At 42.0% G+C, this 22,290-nt stretch overlaps 2 long non-coding RNA genes across 4 annotated transcripts in view; one reads left to right on the forward strand and one right to left on the reverse strand.

Moving 5' to 3' along the window:
- Positions 1-4,210, reverse strand: part of LOC138752385 (uncharacterized) — a 45,125-nt gene extending 40,915 nt beyond the window's left edge. For both annotated transcript variants that reach the window (XR_011350587.1, XR_011350586.1), the window contains exon 1: positions 4,037-4,210. This is a non-coding gene — a long non-coding RNA (uncharacterized lncRNA). The remainder of the gene's footprint in view (positions 1-4,036) is intronic.
- Positions 1-22,059, forward strand: part of LOC138752383 (uncharacterized) — a 36,953-nt gene extending 14,894 nt beyond the window's left edge. The window contains exons 2-4 of one of the 2 annotated variants that reach the window (XR_011350585.1): positions 15,854-15,934; positions 17,998-18,065; positions 19,834-22,059. This is a non-coding gene — a long non-coding RNA (uncharacterized lncRNA). Of the gene's footprint in view, positions 1-15,853; positions 15,935-17,997; positions 18,066-19,172; positions 19,279-19,833 lie in introns of those variants that run through there. The other variant, XR_011350584.1, reaches the window with a different exon arrangement.
- The last annotated feature ends 231 nt before the right edge of the window (positions 22,060-22,290 follow it).

Consider the following 22,290-nt stretch of genomic DNA (forward strand, 5'->3'; position numbering starts at 1 on the left):
TGCTCCAGGTTCCAATATCTACAGTCACTTACGTCTCTGGATATACACTGCATCTTTTGTTTTGTATTTTGGAAAGCTACTGTTACATGACTGTTAGTGGTTGATTGATGGTCATGTGTTAGGTTATCTAATCCCTTGTTTATGTGAACTTCTCCACAAATTTAGCACATATTCAAAAGTTAACTTCATTGTAAAGGTCTTATTCATGTTGCAAGATCTCACCATGCAATAACAAAAAAGAGAGAAGGATCCCATTGAGCCTGCTGTCCTGCCAGTTCTGTCCTCATTTTATTCCATTTAGTTAAAAGCCGTGAAGAATGGGGACTGTAGTTTGGCCAAAAGAGGAGGCCACACCCAATGTTAGACTAACAAGGCAGACATCACTTGGGGAATGGCAATGAAGCAGAGGTAAGGAAGCAGTTAAGAAGATTGATGGCTTTAACAAGTACTCTGGCAGATGAAAAGCCAAAGTGGGGGAGTTAGTATTAGCAAAGTGCATATCTAAGTTGTTTTATGGAGTGATTAATTTTCTCACCATTACACTGGCATCAAGGAACTTGGACAGAGACAACAGTAGAAATTATTACTCAATAGGAAGGCTTCAGAACCTGGAATGTAATATTCACCTTATAACACATCTGTTTGAGACTGATCCGTACCGTTTGAGGAAAAGAGTGTCATAAAGTGGTACCGCACAGAAACAGACCCATCGGCACATCCTGTGCATTCTGACCATCTATACCAATCCCATATACTGGCACTACTTCATAGCCTTCTTGAGTGCTTGAACATCAAGACTGCAAAGCCAGCACAAAGTTCATTACTGACTGGGCAGCATGCATCACTTGCCCCTTTCACATGCATCCCACTAAATTGGCCATTCAGTATCCCGGGATAGGAATGAAGGTTTGGCTTTTCACACTTGACCACTCCTAACTTGGACACTTTCACACTTGCAAGGAGCCATCCCCAGGGTTAGGACTGTTCTACCTTCTACTCAGTGATGTCATGATGCATCGAGTGATGGTGGTCCTGCCCTAAATCCTGATCAATGTATATGATCTTATTTGAACAAAATTTATGGAGTGATTCATTTTCTCACCATTACACTGGCATCAAGGAACTTGGACAGAGACAACAGTAGAAATTATAACATAATTAACTCTATGTACAGCGCAGTATGAGCTCTTCAGCTCCTGTTGTTGTTGTGCCGACCTATATAAACCTTTATAAGGGACTGTGGGAAAGTGTTAGCAATAAATATCAATAGCGGACCATTTTTAAAAAGGGTGGGAAAGCTAATAGTGCTATAGAGCTCAATTTATATTGCATGGAAAAGTTTGTAGTGCTATAGTGCACAATTTATAGAGTGTGGGAAAGTCAGTAGTACTATGGCCTACAATTTAAGCAGCTTTGGAAAATTGGTAGCACTATCGTGTACAATTTACAAATACTGTGGGAAAAAGTGATGGTGGACCTGCCCTCCTAGAATTCCATGCGGCAGAGAAAGAGCTATATGCCTGGCTGCATGGATGCAGCATTCATAGAGGGGTTTCTCTGCTGCATGGCATTCTGGGAAGTCAGGTCCCATTGCTTTTTTCCTCCCATGGTCTTTATAAATTGTGCGCTATAGAGCTAGCAATTTCCCCAAGCTGTTTAAAAATTGTCCGGTCTTGCTATTTATTTCCTCTCTCTTTCCCCACTGTGACTTTCCCATGACAAAGTTTATATCTTCACTTTAATCATTTTTTTCCTTCACGATCCCGCACTCACACAAAAACTTGCGTCATTTCAATCCCACAATGCAACGCCGCCATTTGTAGACGCCAGGGGTCAAGGCTGTCAATCCCCGCCCGGCATGACATGATGTCATCTGACGCCGGCGTTGAGCTGATTTTGTTTTCACACTAGGCACTTTAAAGGCCAACGACAGTTAATTCCTGGGATCACTTGCAAGTGTGAAAGGGGCGATTGCTAAGAGGTCAAGCAAAGCAAGGTCATCATCATAATAAGAGTAAGAGGGTGGCTAGGGAGAGAGCTGATCCCATTAAAGGTCAACATGGTTGTTTTTGTGTGGAGCCAGCAGGCAATGAAACGTCCAGAAATGGGCCCAACTTGCTCTGCTCTGGCGTTAAGTCAATTTTCAATAGTCAATTTTTGTACAAAATAACATCAGAGGCTGAACTAATGCTCAGCATGGTCAAGCTATATCTGCGGGAATAGACTGCTAACGTTTCACGTCAAAGACCCATCATGAAAAATAGGACTCAGACTTCCACGGAATAACTCCCCTCCAGTTCTGTCCAATGGACTTCAACCTGAAACGTTAGCGCTAATTCTCCACCTACAGATGTGGCCTGATCTGCTGTGTATTTTTACCATTCATTTTAGAAATGTGCAAGGAATTTATTGGTCCAGGATGTTGATAAAATTGCACATTAATGCATGTAATCTTGGAGAAAACTCAATGATTATTATATCCAACAAATGCAAATGAATAAATATTCTACTGGCTTTGTTGAAGTTAGGTAGGTACAATTGCATCATGATCAAATTATACAAGCTCTGGTTAGACCGTATTACACCAATTGTATTTCGCCAAGGCTCATGATGAGGAACATTCTTGAACATGATCAGAGCCAGAGACTTTCTCTCTTGTTCCTAATTTTCTGAAAGATCTGAAAGGATGTTCTGTTTCCAAAATCTGACGTCATAAAAAGATCACATCATTTTAGATTTTCTGGCCTGAGATAAGACACACGAGGTTGTGCCTCATGGAAGTTATAAAGTAGTTACAGGTGTGGAAAGAGCAATCATTTAATAAACATGTTTGTCCGTGGGAGGCTGAGAAATTATTTAGATTTTTGATGACAGATGAATGAATTCTGCCTCTATAAATGATCATGATCTGATAATGTTTCACAAATGCAAAAGCCACAATGAACATCTTGCTAATCCTTATCATCAGATTTGATCATTTAAATCTCAGTATCTGTATCTATAAACGGAAATTGACAATGCAAGCTTTTACTCACAGCCCCTAGCCAAACCTTTTGTTTCTCATTTCCTCCCGTTGCCTCCAAATTTATTAGCTGAATCTTATGGGGTATAAAGGTCCCAGGTTTCCATTTCTGAGTTCGACTTTGCACCGTTAATAGATTTTAACCAAAGCTGTGGTCGAATTCTCTGAATGGTCGTGACCCTTGGCAGTAGAAAAGGAAAACTGCTTCATTATTAATCGCTACCCAGGAACCCCAAGAGGGAAAAGTTGAACAAAGCCAGGATCAAGCTCAGCTTTAAAGTCTTCTAACTAGGATAAATTACAGACACCAGTCATCAATGGTCACATCTGAATAACAGATACTTGGACAATAGATTGAATGTAGTTTATCCTCAGCCACGTAGATTAAACCCACAGTATAGTAGTCTTTATACCTTACCTTTGAACATTAATTTCACACTTTTATGTTTTAATCCAGCAAAATGAGAGTGAGAGTTGGGGACACAGGGTCATGTTGTTTCAATGTTACCACAGTTAAGATTTAAGGGATCATTGGACTCATTTCTTTTCAATACATTTAAGAGAGGGAAGAAGAATGCATGGCTGTGAAAAAGGAGCACGGAAATTACACTCATCTTTCAAAGAGATGGCAAAATACCCACTCTTGCACACTATTTACTGTAACCTCATGTCAAGAGCTCTGTTCTAAGTCAGCAGTTTAAAAATACACCTTCAGGTTTTTGTCAACAGATCATACTCCTCCAGGATAACTTTAAACCTGAAGGCACGAACATCGATTTTTCCAATTTTAATTAACACTCATCCCCAGTTAGTTGCACCGTTCCCATCTCTTATGTACCTACTCCTGTAATTATTTTACTTCTCTAACTTTTGTCCCCATCTTTCCTAGTGGTCTCTCCCTCTACCTGTTTACCTCTGGGCCACACCTCCTGCTTTGTTCTCTATTTATATATGTAATTTCATCTTTTAAATCTTGGTCTTGACAAAAGGTTTAGGCACAAAATGTTGACTGACCGTTTCTAACTATGGATTCTGTCTGTCCAGCAATTCTTTGTTTGCTCAAGATCCCAGCATCTGCAGCTTTTGCATTTCACTTCAAGGTTTTTTTGTTATCTGCTGAGTGAAGGTGTTGACAGAAGAAACATCATTTGACTTGTGCATGATTAACAAGTGTCGATTACCATCAGGATGCGGCAGCAAGTGTGCCATTGTTTCTCAGCATTCATGCATACTCTATAATCCATGGCCCTAGGAAACACATTGTGACAAAATGAGCAATTAACTAAACAAATGTACAGCACCATCATGAGTCGACAATGGGCTGTGAACATTTAATGTCAGCAGCACAATGTTATGTGAGCTGGCAAAGGCATGAATGTAGTATCTGATATCCCTCTCATGTCTTGCCACCCTGTTCTAAGGTAGGTATTGAGGAATTGTGCCTATCTGTCACCACCAGGTGCAGTTTATTGGATAGCTTTCCCACTTCAGAGCCACAAGGCTTGTGGTTTCACGTCTTACTCCAGGAAATATAAGCATTTAACCCAGAATGCAGGATCTTTATTACAAATGAGATGCTGCCTACTTATCGCCTGCCCCTCCCTAAACTCCATTCACCACCCCTCTGCCTATCTGTCTCATCTGCACTATGCCTGGCCAACATCTTTTTAAAATGTAATGTTATTTAAGTTTCAATTTTGAGATACAGCACAGTAGCACGTCCTTCCGGCCCACGAGCTTGTGCTGTCCTTCTTTCTTTGGCTTGGCTTCGCGGACGAAGATTTATGGAGGGGTTAAATGTCCGCGTCAGCTGCAGGCTCGATTGTGGCTGACCAGTCCGATGCGGGACAGGCAGACAAGGTTGCAGCGGTTGCAGGGGAAAATTTGTTGGTTGGGGTTGGGTGTTGGGTTTTTCCTCCTTTGTCTTTTGTCAGTGAGGCGGGCTCTGCGGTCTTCTTCGAAAGAGGTTGCTGCCCGCCGAATTGTGAGGTGCCAAGATGCACGGTTTGAGGCGATATCAGCCCACTGGCGGTGGTCAATGTGGCAGGCACCAAGAGATTTCTTTAGGCAGTCCTTGTACCTTTTCTTTGGTGCACCTCTGTCACGGTGGCCAGTGGAGAGCTCGCCATATAACACGATCTTGGGAAGGCGATGGTCCTCCATTCTGGAGACGTGACCCACCCAGCGCAGCTGGATCTTCAGCAGTGTGGACTCGATGCTGTCGGCCTCTGCCATCTCGAGTACTTCGATGTTAGGGATGAAGTCGCTCCAATGAATGTTGAGGATGGAGCGGAGACAACGCTGGTGGAAGCGTTCTAGGAGCCGTAGGTGATGCTGGTAGAGGACCCATGATTCAGAGCCGAACAGGAGTGTGGGTATGACAACGGCTCTGTATACGCTTATCTTTGTGAGGTTTTTCAGTTGGTTGTTTTTCCAGACTCTTTTGTGTAGTCTTCCAAAGGCGCTATTTGCCTTGGCGAGTCTGTTGTCTATCTCGTTGTCGATCCTTGCATCTGATGAAATGGTGCAGCCGAGATAGGCAAACTGGTTGACCGTTTTGAGTTTTGTGTGCCCGATGGAGATGTGGGGGGGCTGGTAGTCATGGTGGGGAGCTGGCTGATGGAGGACCTCCGTTTTCTTAAGGCTGACTAATGCACCAATTAACCTACAAACCCCATACTTTATTGGAGGGTGGGAGGAAACCCACTCATGTCACTGGGAGAACATACAGACAGTGACGGATTCTAACTCTGGTTTGTAGCACTGTAATATTGTTGCCTTAACCAGACTTATCAGCTACTACACCTCCGAACACGTGACTGGCTAAAAAGTGCTTTGGTCTGTATTTTAAAATTACTTATTGACACAGAAGTGCAGGACTAGACCCCAGCATCTGCAGATTTCCATGTTTAACTTGGGTCAGTAATTCTTCATCATAATGAGATAGTTAGTGAGAAGTGGAGGATCAAATCTGCAAGGAGGTAGCAGACAGCCGTAGGAAACAAAGTTGTGTTTGTAGGTGATTTTAACTTTCCACATATTGACTGGGACTTCCATACTGAGAAAGAGCTAGATGAGTTGGTCAAATGTGTTCAGGAAAATTTTATCAATCAATATATCGAGATACCATCTAGAGAGAGTGCAATACTGGATCTCCTATTCGGGAACAAGTCAGGACAGGTGACAGATGCATGTATAGGGGAACACTTTGGGACCAGTGATCATAATGCCATGAGGTTCAAGATAATTATAGATAAGGAAAGGAGTTGTCCTCAGGTTGAGAGTCTAAATTCAAAACTGATCAGCAAACTCCAAGACATAGGACTCAATACTCCACTGTGGAATTGGATCCTGGATTTCCTCACCTCCAGATCACAATCAGTGACGATTGAACTTCCCCTCCGCAATCTCCATCAGTACCAGTGATGTCACTAGGTTGGTGTCACCCAAAGCCCCCATCCTCCACCCCCACCATTGACCTCCTCCCACACCAGACCATTCAGAATCCCTAGTAATTTTTTTGTACTAATGCTACTAGTAAATCATAATTCCCATATATCACTGAATGTAATGATAATAGTACTGAGATAAACAACTATCAAAATTAAAATTACACCTTTAAATTACAATATCATACTATTTCATTCTCAAAAAAAGTTAGACATTGGTTCACAAATACTAATTTTCACAATTGTAGCTAAAACACCAGAAAATTTGACAAAAGCAGTGACTATTAAAACACCAGCAGCAACAAAAACAACAGTGCTTGCTTGTAGCGTGTGCAGATGAAACCACCTGATTCGAAGCGTCATTGTAATTGGGTAATAATGACAGCTTTGACTGGATCGGATTAGAAGGTTCAAAAAGTAAAATAGCATTGAATTTTTAGCCTTGTAGGTATATTGATGTATGTAAACTGGGCTTTTGAATAGTGCTTTTGTTGTTATAACTAACTCCTGTTATTACAGGGCTATTTTTATATAAAAATATAAATTCCTTTTAAAACACTGCACAAAAATTTTATAGACAGTCATTTTGGTAGCACGCCCTCTGATGGCGTTACCTAGTTGGTCCACACCCCCCACATGTGATACCAGTGATCAGTACCAGAGCCCCTTTCTCTACTCACTTTACACCTATCATCTGCACATTTGCTGACGATACCATGGCAGAGGGTTGTATAAGAAAACGGGGTGCAGAAAAAAAGTTAGTTGTAAATTTTCTACTCTCTGCTGCGTGTATTGTGTGGAACTCGGGTCAATAGTACCTTCTCTTTAGACTGCCAAGTTGAAGTTAATTAATACCACCCTGTGTCACAATTTGTCTGGATCACTTGCTCTCAGTTGCCCAATCAGCTTCCTGCTGATCTGAGCTTTTCACCTGACTCCAATTGCCAGATGTCTTTTCTTCTTTGGCTTGGCTTCGCGGACGAAGATTTATGGAGGGGGTAAAAAGTCCACGTCAGCTGCAGGCTCGTTTGTGGCTGACAAGTCCGATGCGGGACAGGCAGACACGATTGCAGCGGTTGCAAGGGAAAATTGGTAGGTTGGGGTTAGGTGTTGGGTTTTTCCTCCTTTGCCTTTTGTCAGTGAGGTGGGCTCTGCGGTCTTCTTCAAAGGAGGTTGCTGCCCGCCAAACTGTGAGGCGCCAAGATGCACGGTTTGAGGCGTTATCAGCCCACTGGCGGTGGTCAATGTGGCAGGCACCAAGAGATTTCTTTAGGCAGTCCTTGTACCTTTTCTTTGGTGCACCTCTGTCACGGTGGCCAGTGGAGAGCTCGCCATATAACACGATCTTGGGAAGGCGATGGTCTTCCATTCTGGAGACGTGACCCATCCAGCGCAGCTGGATCTTCAGCAGCGTGGACTCGATGCTGTCGACCTCTGCCATCTCGAGTACTTCGACGTTAGGGGTGTAAGCGCTCCAATGGATGTTGAGGATGGAGCGGAGACAACGCTGGTGGAAGCGTTCTAGGAGCCGTAGGTGGTGCCGGTAGAGGACCCATGATTCGGAGCCGAACAGGAGTGTGGGTATGACAACGGCTCTGCATACGCTTATCTTTGTGAGGTTTTTCAGTTGGTTGTTTTTCCAGACTCTTTTGTGTAGTCTTCCAAAGGCGCTATTTGCCTTGGCGAGTCTGTTGTCTATCTCGTTGTCGGTCCTTGCATCAGATGAAATGGTGCAGCCGAGATAGGTAAACTGGTTGACCGTTTTGAGTTTTGTGTGCCCGATGGAGATGTGGGGGGGCTGGTAGTCATGGTGGGGAGCTGGCTGATGGAGGACCTCCGTTTTCTTCAGGCTGACTTCCAGGCCAAACATTTTGGCAGTTTCCGCAAAGCAGGACGTCAAGCGCTAAAGAGCTGGCTCTGAATGGGCAACTAAAGCGGCATCATCTGCAAAGAGTAGTTCACGGACAAGTTTCTCTTGTGTCTTGGTGTGAGCTTGCAGGCGCCTCAGATTGAAGAGACCTCCATCTGTGCGGTACCGGATGTAAACAGCGTCTTCATTGTTGGGGTCTTTCATGGCTTGGTTCAGCATCATGCTGAAGAAGATTGAAAAGAGGGTTGGTGCGAGAACACAGCCTTGCTTCACGCCATTGTTAATGGAGAAGGGTTCAGAGAGCTCATTGCTGTATCTGACCCGACCTTGTTGGTTTTCGTGCAGTTGGATAATAATGTTGACGAACTTTGGGGGACATCCGATGCGCTCTAGTATTTGCCAAAGCCCTTTCCTGCTCACGGTGTCGAAGGCTTTGGTGAGGTCAACAAAGGTGATGTAGAGTCCTTTGTTTTGTTCTCTGCACTTTTCTTGGAGCTGTCTGAGGGCAAAGACCATGTCAGTGGTTCCTCTGTTTGCGCGAAAGCCGCACTGTGATTCTGGGAGAATATTCTCGGCGACACTAGGTATTATTCTATTTAGTAGAATCCTAGCGAAGATTTTGCCTGCAATGGAGAGCAACGTGATTCCCCTGTAGTTTGAGCAGTCTGATTTCTCGCCTTTGTTTTTGTACAGGGTGATGATGGTGGCATCACGAAGATCCTGAGGCAGTGGTCCCAACAAAGCTTGAAAAACTCATCCAGATGTAGCCTTCAGATAAAATCCCCATTGAAGTCTGCCACAGGGGTGATGAGTCAGCATACAGGAAGGAGATTGAAAACTTGGCTGAATGGTGCACTAAGAACCTTGTACGGAATGTCACCAAAACCAAGGAGCTGATTGTGGACTTTAGTGGTGGAAACCAGAGGTACACAATCCAGTGATCAAGGGGGATCATATGTGGAGAGGGTGTGCAAATTTAAATTCCTGGGAGTCACTCTTTTGGAGGACTTTTTCTCAACCCAACACACAAATGCAATAATGAAGAAAGCATGTCAGCGCTTCAACTTACACAGGAGTTTGTGCAGGTTTAGTATGACATTGAAAACCTTGGTAAACTTCTACAGATGAGTAGTTGAAAATTTGCTGACTGGCACCAATATCTCCGAGTGGAAGGTCTGCAAAAGATAGTAGATGCAACCCTGTACATCACAGGCAAAACTCTCCCCACTACCCGAGAAAATCTACATGGAATGTTGCCATTGGAGAGCAGCTTCGTCGACAGTGCCCCACAATAAATCATCTTCCATTGCTCGAGATTTAGCCCATTTTAAAAATGATTTTTATCATAGTCTCTACTTTCACTTTATCTCATGATTTGACCATAAATTCACACAGCACATTAAGTGATGCAGTGAAGATTTTTCTGCACTTGACCTCCAAGTATTCCATTCTTGATACACATGGTCTTTGAATGACTTGTTCAAGCAGACATCTAGAGGTTGCAATAGAGATGCAATAGGGATAACCACCACCTAAGTATTATTTGTGCTAATCTACTTTTAGCGGTCTCAGTTAAGTAGCTACGAAACATATCCCAGACCAGCAAACTCTGTTCCTTGTGTAAACTGCCTAACCACCAGTTCCACAGATTGTCCATCCATAGTTTAACACCATTTTCATCCATCCATACTTTTTTATGAAAATGTACAAAAATACCTGCTGGGAATTTTGTTTTAAGTTTAAGCTTATGCTTGAAGATTACAATGGTATTTAACTTTGACCCATTGTTCATGCACGATAATACCACAGTATACCTGGTCCTTTTGTGGCCTGTACTACTGGTTTACACAGTTTTAACACCTTTCCATTCAACTGTTGCCTATCATGTCAAAATTCATGGTGGGGGGAAGTGGTTTCGTCCATGTTTTCAACATTTCCCAATGGAAACTGGTGTTTATGTCGGTTCCTTATAATAAACTTGTGAAAACTTACAACTTTATGATCAAGATCTTTTGGTAGTTTCTGTTCATGAAACGGTTGCACCAGCCTACTGTAGCCTCAAAATCTTTACTGTGTTCAGGGCTGTGACTTTGCCCACTTCAATGTAAATGCTCTTATTTTATTTTGTGTGACTATGTAGCAATCTTGTCTCTAATCACATACCCATTCTGCAATGTGATTTTCCAACTTTGGCCAACGAAGGAGTCCTTTTCCCAATGAACATTGCCTCTTTGGTATTTTTCTTAAAGTATCTTCTTTCTTTCTTCATTTCTTACCAACTTCACATATCTCTCAAAATTTCTGCCTGGCTGGCTGTTCCACATATTGTCCATTTCTATTACTTTTAACTTAAAACTCGCTTCACACTTTCATCGTTTTGCTCGAGCCTCCATGATAATAACCACCCTCAGCCAATGCCCGTCAGCTCTGAGTAGTCTATAGGCCCACAAATAGGCCTCGGGACACCAAGGAACAGATAAGCAGGTAGATTTTGGAATGATGTGGGAATACAGGGTTGTAGTTATGGGTGATTTCAACTTCCCTAATATTGATTGGCACCTACTGACTCCATGAGGGATAGATGGGGCTGAATTTGTGAGAGTGTACAAGAAGGATTCCCGACATTGTATGTGGACTGGCTGACTGGAGGAGAGGCCACACTGGATCTGGTTCTGGGAAATGAACCTGGCCAGGTGGCGGATCTCTCAGTGGGGGAGCATTTTGGTGAGAGTGACCACAACTCCCTGAGCTTCAACATAGCTATGGAATAAGATATATACAGTCAAACTGGGAAAGTGTTTAATTGGGAAAGGTCTAATTATGAAGGGATGAGGTAGGAACTACCGAGAATAAATTTGAAACAGATGTTTAAGGGTGAAATCACGTAAGTAATGTGGAGGAAGTTTAGGGACCACATATTCAGGGTTCAAAATAGGTCTGAACTAGTCAAGAGGAAGAAGGAAGCATATAGGAAGCAGGAAGGGCTCATGAGAAGTCTATGGGAGCCAGGAAGGAGCTTAAGAATGGACTTAGGAGAGCTCAAAGGGGGCATGAGAAAGCTTTGGCATGTGGAATTAAGGAGAACCCCAAGATATTTGATGCATATGTGAAGAATAGAAGGATGATGAGAATGAAGGTGGGGCCGCTAAAGGATAAGGGAGGCAACATGCCTGGAGGCATGCCTCTTAAAAACATCAAGATTGATAAGTCCCCAGAGCCAAATACAATATACCCCAGGCTGCTGTGGAAAGTGAGAAGAGATAGCTGGGGCAGCAGCTATGATCTTTGAATCCTCTTTGGCCGTAGGGGAGTTGCCAGAGAATTGGAGAATGGCAAATGTATCAGAGTGTAGAGCTAACAGTTATTCAGCTCCAAACAAAACTATTCCCAGTAAGCCACCTTAAACACACTCTACTGTCATATCAGCAAACAAATTCCAATCCATTGAATTAACTTTAGAAACAGCACAGTTGCTTTCAAAGTAACGTAGCACAGTCAGTCCTACTAATGGGGATAGATTTCCATGCTCTGACTTCACATCTTTTATCATGGAGTTTTTGTTTTTCCACCAATCATCAGTTCATCTTCCATGAGTCTTATAATCACCCAGTATATTGACATCAAAGCTTGGCACAACAGCTGCTGCCCCAAAGTTTTGGGGAGCTGAGTGTGAGCCTGACCTTGGATGCTATGTGGAGTTTGCATGTTTTCTATGTGATTTCATTAATTTTCATTAGGTGTTACCGGTTCCTTCCACATTCCAAAGAGAGATTGGTAGGTAGGCTTGTTTCTGCTACTGCAAATCACACCTAGTATAGGTAAGTGCCAAAAGAATCAAAGACAAACTTGAAATGCAGGTAGATTACAGGGAAATAAGAGGGGGAATGGTTTTTACGGGTTGTTCTACTGAGTGACAGTATTGGCTCAGTGGACCAAAAGGCTTCCTTCTATGTTCCAATAAGCAAGCAAGCAAACTCCATAACTAGGGCCCTGTCCCTTTTTTTTTAAATTTTTTATTTTTCACACCATAAATCACATTAGCCATGATATACACTATTTCTTTTTCACACATATACAGTGACTTTTTCTCCCCCCCCCCTTTCCTCCCAAACCACCCCCCCACCCCCCCCTCTCATCCATTTTAGGTATACAATCTAGGTTGCATTAAGCCAGTCAGACAATGTTGTCATTCAACAAAATTACACCAGAAATTCTACTGAGTCCATTCTTTTCTTTCCTTCTCCTTCCATCAACTTAGGTTCTGTTTGTCCCCGGTAGGTTTTCGCTATTGTATTTAATGTAAGGCTCCTATACTTGCTCGAATATTTCAATATTATTTCTTAACCTATCTGTTATTTTTTCTAATGGAATACATTTATTCATTTAAATTTAGTAGTTTCTTCCTTTTAATTTGGTTATGTATTCCATTAATATTTAAAGACATATAGTTCAGCGTAGCCCTTTTATATTTTGTTTATCTTCTCTTTCCGTTTTTCCATCATTACCTTTCCTCCTTTTCCATTTCTGTTTTCTTATTTTCAACTCTTTATAAGACAACATTCCTACAACATCAAACATTTTCCTTATTCTCCTATTTCTATCTTATTTATCCCCAATCTCCCCTTCACCTCCTGAGTTGTCCTTTATCCCTTGTCGGACAACCACATCTCCCCTCTCCATTTGGATTTGCGAATCCACTCGCAAGCGTCAACTGATTTTGCAGTGACCGCTATTTCCCCCCACCCCGCCTCCCCCAGAAAAGATTTCACTTTTCATATGTCACAAAGGTCACTCTTTTAATTCCCTCCTTATTCTCTCTATTCCATTACCTTCCCTTATTAATTCTTGTCTATACTATCTATATTTTCCTCTAAGTACAGATACATTTATGTATGCTCATTGTCTCTATTCACTCTTATACCTCTTTACCTGCATACATATCAATCGTGATCATTTTTACTCTCATTACCCGTCTTCATCCCTCAGTCTATTTTTGTCTTTACCCACATACATATCAATCGTGATCATTTTAACTCTCATTACCCGTCTTCCTCCCTCAGTCTATTTTTGTAATTGTTCTGCAAATTTTCGAGCTTCTTCTGGATCTGAGAATAGTCTGTTTTGTTGTCCTGGAATAAATATTTTCAATACCGCTGGATGCTTTAGTATAAATTTATACCCTTTCTTCCATAAAATCGCCTTTGCTGTATTGAACTCTTTTCTCTTCTTTAGGAGTTCAAAACTTATATCTGGATAAATGAAGATTTTTTGCCCTTTATACTCCAGTGGTTTGTTGCCCTCTCTTACTTTTTCCATTGTCTTCTCCAGTACCTTTTCTCTTGTAGTATATCTTAGGAATTTTACTACAATAGATCTTGGTTTTTGTTGTGGTTGTGGTTTAGAGGCCAATACTCTATGTGCCCTTTCTATTTCCATTTCATGCTGTAGTTCTGGACATCCTAGGGTCTTAGGGATCCACTCTTTTATAAACTCCCTCATATTCTTGCCTTCTTCATCTTCCTTAAGGCCCACTATCTTTATGTTATTTCTTCTGTTATGGTTTTCCATTGTATCTATTTTTTGAGCTAGTAGTTCTTGTGTCTCTTTAGTTTTTTTATTAGATTTCTCCAATTTCTTTTTTAAGTCTTCTACCTCCATTTCTGCTGCTACTGCCCGCTCTTCCATCTTGTCCATTTTCTTTCCCATTTCTGTTAAGGTCATCTCCATTTTATTTATTTTCTCTTCTGTGTTGTTTATTCTTTTTCTTAAATCCTTAAATTCCTGTGTTTGCCATTCTTTAAATGACTCCATGTATCCTTTAATAAGAGCAAGTATATCCTTTACCTTGCCTTTCTTTTCTTCTTCTATTTCTCTGTACTCTTCCTCTTCCTCTTCTTCTTCCTCTGGGTTGGCCATCTGTTGTTTCTTTGGTGCCCTTTCCTCCTCTTCTTTCTTGTTTCTATTGTCTTCTGTGGTCTCTTCTTGCTGCAGGTGTTCTGCAGCTGTCGTTGCCGGCTGTGGAGATCGACTCCCCAGCTGGTCCCCCCTCCCGTCGGTGTGTTTTTTTTCATTCGCATCGTGCACGCGCGAAGTATCGCGCATGCGCGGTTGCGCACTTTTACTCGGCTCTGCGAGCCATTTTTGTAGTCCATTATTTACCGACCTGAGGGAGCGGGTTTCTCTCTCCGCAGCGGGCCTCTTCGGACAGGTAAGGCCTTCACCTTTTTCCTCCTTTGTCTTCTCTTCCTCTCTTCTTACCGTTGCTTTCGATTTTTCTTTTTTTGTCGCCATCTTCTTTCCACCTTTATACTCACTTTTCTGTAACTTTTATTTCTGTGCCTTTGTGTTTTCCTTTGTTTTTCCCGACTTTTCTGGAGAGGGCTGGAGTTCACCGTCCGGCCACTACTCCATCACGTGACTCCTCTCAGGGCCCTGTCCCTTTATGTAAATAAGATGTTGGATTTGGATCACAGCAACTTCAGTTATGGCTTAAAATTAGTTCATTGCTGTGACTCATTTTAGGATGTCATAAGTCCTTGAAAGTCATTACATAAATAAAGTTTGTGAACCCTTGGTTGCAGATCAGTAGAATCTAGTTGTGATAGATACATTATGGCTGGAAGGGAGTATATGAAATTTGTGTTACTACCTATGATTAGTCTTGTGGTGGTACACCACTGGCCTACTGCAGGGGGCAACCTCTGTACCTGCAGAAGAGCACGGGGACAAGACAACACCTGACCGGCTGTCAATCAGCCGACCTAAATGGATCAAGCCCCACCCGGTCAGGAGTCAACGACCCTCTGGGATATAAGCCAGAGCCGGCCCTTCGAAGACACCCTCAGAGCTTGCAGCAGCACCATCTCACAGCTGGCTCTGTGGAAGTTTATGTCAAATAAAGCCTATTGAACAGAGTTTATGTTTTGTGTGTTTTGCTTCTATCTGATAGTGCACCACAAGTCTAATAGACTATTTTATGAAAACATTGTTTCATGTGCCACCCAATATAATTCTCTCTTGCTGAGATGGGGCAATATTTGTTTTTAAATTATTAAATTTAGACACACAGCACAGTAACAGGCCATTTCGGCCCGTGCCGCCAAATTTGCAAGCCATTAACCTACACCCCCAGTACATTTTTGAATGGTGGGAGGAAACCGGAGCCCCTGGGGGAAATCCCATGCAGACACAGGGAGAATGTACAAACTCCTTCTTGACAGCGTGGGAGTCGAACCCCGGTCCGTCCCAATCACTGGCACTGTAAAGGCGTTGCTACGTCAACCGTGCCGCCCTCACAGGTTATTTGCTATCAAAGGCGAAATATTGAAATTCTCATGGGGTTCTTATTGTGGATCAATCCATATACTTCCGCCAAAAACAATTGATTTCGATTTGACCTTCTGAAATGATCTTCAGAAAAACAATGTGTGGAATATAAAATCTCGACAGTGACTCCTGGAATGTATTGTCTGAATTGCACCCTCATAATGAACACAGATTTCTTGCTTTCAGGTCCCAAACACAAGCAACGATCACTCAATTCAACTCTTCTCAGTAGGGAATCCTGAAGTCGAAATGTTCTAAAAAAAATAGGTATGGACCCAATTCAGGTGGTGTTTTGTGTAATGTTCCTTCGACCCCCCCTCCCCCCTCCTGGTTTATGGTGGGCATTATGCATTTCATGATCCACTCAGGCATTGGTGGCTTCTTCTGTGAATTCAGATCCATGGCTGTGAGCTCTAGGCTAGCCATTTCTTCCTTGTACAAGTTCATTGGCTAGCAACTGGGAAGCTAAGAATAATATGGAGAATTCTTGCTCATCCAAAGTGGTCTTGCTGGAGATCAGGTACATCGATGCAATGCATTAGGAACCAAAATGGCTTGCAAGTCTCATAACAGAGGAAATGAATAGTGGAGAAAGGGATGAGAAATAAGCGCATTAATGGTAATGAAAGTAATTACATAAATAACCTGAGCAAAATATACTGACAAATTTAAGGAAAAGATCAGGTGAAAAACTAATCAAATATTTCAGTTTTCGGAATGATATATTGAGATTTTACTCACAATTCCAAGCATTTGCTTAGTTCTGTCTTCTTCCAATATGACTAACTGGCAACTGATAAATGTGCTTTCCAGCAGAGTTTAAATAAACCTTCCCGACTGGGCCTGAAGGAACCCTTGAGAATCTTAACTGGAATTGTCTTGGGAAACCTATTAAAATGAATGTAGGAAACATAATCTCTGAAAAGAAAAGGTCATCACTTCAGCTTAAGGTCAATAGGGTACAGTAAATTTGATAGGGGTCTGGCCTGAGAAAAGCGCTAACTAAGATATGTTGCAACAGATCATCCTGGGGTGAGAACCTTGCAGAGTGAAGGGCAGTTGACGTGAACCATTTTGTTTGTTGCAAGACTGTTCCTGCCATCGCCTTCAAGGCAAACGGTCAGTGGTGCAAATAAAGATGAAGAGATGGCCAAATGAGCTTGAATGAGCCTCTGGTCACTGGATCTAGCTGTTGTAAATCTGGCTCACAGGGCCAGGTTGGTGGAGGTTGTGCCTTTGTTCAATGCCCATGGACCACAAATGCAATATCTCTGTTTGTATCCCATCTAACTGTATAATTAATGCTCCATGTTAGCTGCAACAAATTTGTAACCATCTCCCCTCAACCCTCAAACAATATTATATTTTCTATCATCCCTTCAGAGTTATTGACCTTATTGTCAATGAAACAGTCACAAAATTCCCAACTGCAGAGAGTCTAGCCCTCAGATTATTGAGTTGGGCCCAATGAGCCTCCTGACGTAATACACAATATAGTAAAGGTAAGTGTGTGTGATGTTAATGCCTGCCAGGAACATGTAAATCCTGACATCAGTTGTTCCAAAATGCTGTTTTGAAGCCAGTGCTTCAATAAATTTATGTTTAATCAAAGCTGATCCCAAACTGGGTGCTTTGTCGTCACTCAGCCTGGGAGGCACCATAACAGCTAAAATGAGGAGAGAGTAACAAGCTAAAATGGAGGAGAAAGAAGGGTTGAGAAAAGGTCTAATCGGGGAATTACATCCAAAAATAATTTTTTGCTAGCAATTCTCCCTTTTCCACATTGGCAAGGAATAATGAAAGGTGTCTCTGATTCACTCCACTACAATCTTCTGTGTGCCCCTGTCACAACATCCATTTCCAAGACTGGAGTTAACTGCTCTACCAGTATCTGAACAAGTATCAATTGCCAATAAACTTCAACATAATCCCCGTTTACGGACCTCTGGTGTCTGAGGTTGCTCACAGTTTCTTAACACCCTCTGAGACCTGGTGTAAATTGTATCCAAAGTAATAATGGTAGTACCCAGAGCATCAGCTCTACAACACTGCACAGTTTTTCCATGTGCTACAATGGAAGCCGAGGTAATGGGCATCAGATGTTGCCAACAGCAAGTGTAATACTACATTTTATAATGAAAAAGTATACAGAATTGTCCAATGCAATCTGTGTATGTTGATTTCCAGAATAATCCAAAAAAATTTTAAGCACAAAAACACTGAATATCAGGAAACTGTAAACATCGATCTGACTCAACCAACAAGGAGAGAACAGCATTTTGATAATTTTGTAATTCACCCTTCTTTTCTGATGTTTTCTGTTATCTCAGGTAGAAGGATGTTAAAAAAAAGACTTTCATAAGTTGCTGTGGTGGAATTTTCAGGAAATGACATCAAGGTGGGTGAATGGAGTTGAAGGAATGAGTTGAAGGAATTTCCTCCAGTTGCTGTTATCCAAATGAATCTTTGAAACAGAAATCCTTCACCAGTCAAGATAGGCAATAAACGATGCCAAATTATAAATAACTATTTTAGTTCTTTTATCTTTTTTTTTAAGATGGCTTAAATCCTTTAAAATTATTCTGTTTATCGCAGGTTAAAAGACTGGATCAAATTTTATCTTTCCTCTCACTCCCGGTAACTTAAAAGTCTTACCAGGACTGGTAATAGTTGCTGTTCATCGGTTCTTCTGGGTCTGAGGGTCTGGTTAGCCCTTTCAATTTGCAACTTGTTTTATCCCAGCATTTGTGGGATCCATGTTTCAAAAAAGCTCACCGCATATTTTCCCTCTATTCCTTTTCTCAGTCCAATGATTCTTACATTGTTGTACCTGCTGAAATTTTCCATATGATTGATCTTGTCCATCATTCCTTTTCTGTCTGTGCCCCATGATTTTGTTTTTTCTTCTAGAGACTTTAGCCTGTCCTTTGTCTTGTCCAGCTCAGCCTCCACATGAGTCATTAATTCCTTTAAATCTTCCATGATTTCTTCAATTTCCAATCTTTTCCGATTATGTCTCTTATTGCTGATTCTACACTTGTAAAACAGGATGTTGGCTATATCTTGGGCTGACCACTCCAGCTCTGCTGGGCTCAGCCGGTCCCAAGGCCCCTCTTGTGCAGCTCCTCATCAGGCTTTCACTTGATGTCCTGGGTGAGCTGTAGCTTCTTCATTTTTTGTGTTTGGATGCCTTAATTTAGGACTAGTTTTATCCATTTTTGGTGATGAAATTCCGTTTTTTGAGCTTTTAATCCATTTTTAAAATACTTTTCATGGCGAGCTTTCAAAACAAGTCTGCTCAGATCCTCTGCATGGCCACGCCCCACTCCCCCCCCCCCCCCCAAATTTGATCTTCCCTGAAATCACAATTTTGAGACAGCATATCCACATGATCTCCAATTGATTTTACATCCATTTTTCATCCAACTTGATTTTGTTTTTCATTTGAATTTGGCTGTTAAACAGGATTTACTACTACTCATGTTGTGTTCAATTCCCCATCCAGTGCTTTGAAGAGAAGCTGAGATAAATCAGAAGGGAACAGTAAAGAGAGAAAGCAATTTTGATGTTGAGAACTGGGAGCTGGGAGCAGCAGTACAGAACTATGAAAAAACTGACAAAATGAACTCAATCAATTAAAATAACATTTTACTCATTTATTCAGCAGTATTTATTTCTTCCTTGGTCCTGATATTCCAGTGTCTCCAGATCAAGGTTAAAAATTACTTGTAACCAGAGGGGTAGCTTTTTCACTCAGAGGATAGTTCATACCTGGAATGAGCTGCCAGTGGATGTTATGGATGCAGGTAAAATTATGATATTGAAGAAATTTGGACAGATATATGGATAGGATGGGTTTAGAAGGATATAGAGCAAATGGAACTAGCCCTGAAAGTAATCTTGGTCAGCAAGATATAGACATGTTCTGCAACTTCACCATTTACAACACAGACAAGGAAGCTGAACACACATGCAACTGCTCCAATCAACATATTTGGACTCACTCCATTCAGAGATAGTCCTTTTTTTCACCCATCCCTCATCTCCCCAAATGAAAACCATTTTATCTCTCTTTCGCATACATAAAACGTCAACTAGGCTTCTTTCCATAGATATTGCACATTTGCTGAGTTTTTCTAACATTTTCTGTTTTAATACTCACACAGCTACCTCCACAATCGCAAGTGATGGGGTGGACAAGTTGAGAAAGGACCATGTGGTAGAGGGGTGAATTGGGCCTGAAGCTGGGAACATCAGAGCTAGGAACAGCATTGAGAGGTCAAGAAGGAGCAGAATTGAAGAATGAAGCAGCATTGGGATCAGACCTCAGTCGGCCAAGATCTTAAGGGAAACCCTAGCATCATCAGTATTTAGAGAGAAGAAAAAGAACAAACACAAGAATGCCGACCAAAACATTCAAAGGGAATCTATATGCAAAAGATCTGTCACCTCAGATACCTCATCTGCAGACACACATTGGCAGCTTCCATTGGAAACAACACCAAGGCCTCTTCTCTCTATTGTTATGAATGGCCTAATACTTATAGGGGGCTTCACATTTGCAACGAATACTGTACGAGTACCATGAAGGCAGCAATTGGTGGCCAACCGACAACACTACCAGAATTGGAGAACCATTTCATTGTTGAACATTACTTACAGAATCCTGTCCAAGGTCATCACCAGTTGGGTAAAGTCCTCTCTGGGACAGGCGATTCAATGAGACCAAACTGGTGATATCCATATAGAAATAAGACACTAATAATGTGAAAAGACTTTGCATTGTTTTCCTTTGAATATATTTCTTCATCGTGAATAAAAACCTGTTATCTTCCACTGCACAGCCATGGAGGCTACATTATATATTTCAAGAAAGAATGGTAAGCCACTGAAATGTGCACAAAACTACTGAGTCATGAAAAAAAAGATTTCTAACCAAGGTTCTTCTTTATCTCACAGTTTTAGTGGATCCAAGAACATTGAGCATTCATTATAAAATCTCCCATGAGATCAGTTGCATTTTGCTTGTTTAAGAATTTACTTGACAAAAGATGCTGGAAATATACTAACACTGTTGTGTTCAGAGGTGAAAAATGGGCTAACACTGCATTGTCTCAATGCTGCAGTCAAAGGTTCCCATCTGCTTCAAAAGGGCATCAATCATCCCAGTGCCCAAGAAGAGTAGTGACCATCACCCAGCAGCACTAACTTATACTGTGATGAAATACTTTGAGAGGCTGGTCATGGTCAGAATTAACACATGGAAAAGCAAAAGGTCTGGACCCACTGCAATTCGCCTATCATGACAAACGCTCCACAGGAGACGCAATAGCACTGGCTCTCCACTCAACTCAAGACCACCTCGAAAATAGCAACTCATACCTATGCCTGCTCTTCATTGACTACAGCTCAGCCTTCAACACCATTATTCTCTCAGTGCTGGTCAAGAAGCTACAAACTCTGGGCCTCTGCTTCCCCTCTGCAACTGGATCCTTGACTTTCTCATCAGAAGACCACAGTAAGTATAAATTGGAAACAGTGTCTCCTCCTTACTGAGTATCCACACAGGTGGATGCTTAGCCCACTGCTCTACTCATTATACACCCATGACTGTGGGGGCCAGGCACAAATCCAATGCTATCTACAAATTTGCTGATGACACCACAGTTGTCAACAGAATCACAAGCTCCAATGAGGAAGCGAACAGGAGGGGGATAGATCAGGTCATTGAATGGTGTCATACCAACAACCTTGTACTCAGCATGAGCAAAACCAAGGAGATGAATATAGACTTCAGAAGGAAGTCAGGGGAACACAACCCAGTCCTCATCAAGGGCTAAGTTGCAGAGAGGGTCAAATTTCTGGGTGTCAACATCTTCAAGGATCTGTCCTGGAGCCTCCATGTCAATGCAATCACAAAGAAGGCTTGCCAGCGGCTATTCTTTGTGAGGTGCCTGTGAAGACACTTGAAAACTTCTGCAGGTGAACCATGGAGAGCATTCTGGCTGGATGCATCACTGTCTGATACAGAGTTTCTAACTCTCAGGACAAGAAAAAACTCCAGAGAGTTGTTAACTCAGCCTGTGACATTACAGGTGCCAGATCACTCCATTGAGGATATCTACAAGATGCAGTGTTTTAAAAAAGCAACCTTTATCCTAAAAGACCCCCACCACCCAGGCCATGCCTTCTTCACTCTGCTACCATTGGGGAAAGGTACAGGAGCCGAAAGACGGCAGCTTCTTCCCCGTTTCCATCAGATTTCTGAATTATCAATGAACCAAAGACTGCCTTACTTTTTTGTGCACTTTAAAAATCAATTTATTGTTGGAAGGTGGTGTATATGAATGTTTGCACCCTGATGCTGTCACGGAGCACCAAATTTGGTGACTTATTCATAACAATAAATTCTGATTCTGATCAGTAGCTCTTGGGCTCTTGACATTGCAGAAAAGATAATAGGTATAGATGAGATGTGATCACTTGGAACAGGAGCAGATCATCCCTCCTGGACAAGAAATATGGGGAAATTTGAAGGTAGAGAATGATTTGGTTGGATAAGCTCAGTAACCTGGCTTGTACCCTGATTTCCCTGATGTCCTGTTAGCTCGACTGGCAGCAAG

The sequence above is a fragment of the Narcine bancroftii genome, chromosome 2, assembly GCF_036971445.1.
Source record: "Narcine bancroftii isolate sNarBan1 chromosome 2, sNarBan1.hap1, whole genome shotgun sequence".
Classification (NCBI taxonomy): domain Eukaryota; kingdom Metazoa; phylum Chordata; class Chondrichthyes; order Torpediniformes; family Narcinidae; genus Narcine; species Narcine bancroftii.